The sequence below is a fragment of the Glycine soja genome, chromosome 12, assembly GCF_004193775.1.
Source record: "Glycine soja cultivar W05 chromosome 12, ASM419377v2, whole genome shotgun sequence".
NCBI lineage: Eukaryota > Viridiplantae > Streptophyta > Magnoliopsida > Fabales > Fabaceae > Glycine > Glycine soja.
In genome coordinates, this window is record NC_041013.1 from 21096024 (window position 1) to 21097997 (window position 1974).

The window sequence follows — 1974 nt, forward strand, 5'->3', positions numbered from 1 at the left end:
CCAAACCCTTGGTGATATACTTCACTAAAAGTGCAGCCTCGCAAAAGCCCGGGCACTCCTTAATGGCCAAACCTGTTCCTTTCCCGTACCAAGATAGTCACGCGGTCCCGTGGAGATATACACCTCCGGAGAAGAAGGAAGAAGAAGTCACTGACGTCAGCTCGCTGTCGGCTAAAGTAACAAATATCACGGGACTAAGTGGTGTGACCCGTAGTGGTCGTGTGTTCGCACCTCCGGACCTACAGGTCCAACCCGCCGACGTCAAGGGAAAAGGAAAAGTGGTGGAGGAACAAGATGGCGAAGCACCCCACGCTTCGAATAAAGATATTCCAGCAAAGGGACCCCCGGAGAAAAAGGATGGTAGAAAGGAGGTGTCGCTAGAGGAAGCCAGCGAGTTCCTTCGGATAATTCAGCAGAGCGAATTCAAGGTTATCGAACAGCTCAACAAAACCCCAGCTAGGGTCTCGCTGCTAGAGTTACTTATGAGCTCCAAGCCTCATCGGGCTCTGCTAGTAAAAGTGCTGAACGAGGCTCACGTGGCCCAAGATATTTCGGTAGAAGGCTTCGGAGGGCTGGTCAACAATATCACTGCCAACAACTATCTTGCCTTCGCCGAAGAAGAAATCCCCGCCGAGGGGAGAGGGCATAATAAGGCTTTACACGTATCAGTCAAGTGTATGGACCATATCGTGGCCAAGGTACTCATCGATAATGGTTCCAGTTTAAACGTGATGCCTAAGAGCACTTTGGACAAGTTACCATTCAATGCTTCCCATTTAAAACCAAGTTCAATGGTGGTTCGGGCCTTCGACGGCACTCGTCGAGAGGTTAGGGGAGAGATCGATCTCCCTGTACAGATAGGCCCTCACACCTGTCAAGTCACTTTCCAGATAATGGACATTAACCCACCCTACAGTTGCCTGTTGGGGGCGCCCGTGGATCCACTCAGTGGGTGTTGTGCCTTCTACACTCCACCAAAAGCTGAAATTCGTAGTGGAAGGGCACTTGGTCATCGTGTCAGGCGAGGAAGATATCTTGGTAAGCTGCCCATCCTCCATGCCTTATGTGGAAGCCGCAGAAGAATCGTTAGAAACCGCTTTCCAGTCTTTTGAGGTGGTCAGCATTTCCTCCGTGGACTCCCTCTTTGGGCAACCTTGTCTGTCTGAGGCGGCGGTAATGATGGCCCGAGTTATGTTGGGGAACGGTTATGAACCCGGGATGGGTTTAGGCAAAGACAATGGCGGCATAACTAGTCTGATAAAAACCCAAGGGAATCGTGGGAAGTATGGTTTAGGCTATAAGCCCACTCAGGCGGACATGAAAAGAAGCATCGCGGGAAGGAAAAACAGTGGTCAGAGCTCGCATTGGAAACAAGAAAGTAAAGGAAACCCGCCCTGCCACATAAGTAGAAGCTTTATAAGTGCGGGTCTGGGAGACGAAGGTCAAGTGGTCGCGATATGTGAAGATGATGTTCCAAGTACTTTGGATTTGGTCCGACCATGCCCTCCTGATTTCCAGCTGGGAAATTGGCGGGTGGAGGAACGCCCCGGCATTTACGCAACAAGCATAATGTAAACCTTTACGGTTTTAAAAGCTCTATAGTTGGGCCTAGGCTTTAGAGTTTTCATTTTGTTAAGGCTTTGTGTCTTTTGTCTTTGAATTTATAATACAAGGATCTTTCTTCATCTGTTCCTGGTCTCTACCCATTCTCATTCATTTGCATGTTTACTTCTTTTTCTGAAACGGCAGATCCGATGACGAGTCCCCGAAGGTACTAATACCTGGGACCCGTCTATCAACTTCGAGCAAGAAATGAACCAAACGGAAGATGAAGGAGATGAGGAGGTGGGACTTCCTTCGGAACTAGAAAGAATGGTTGCCCATGAGGACCAAGAAATGGGGCCTCATCAAGAAGAAACAGAGCTAGTAGACTTAGGAATTGGCAGTGGAAAGAGGGAAATAAAGATAGGTACA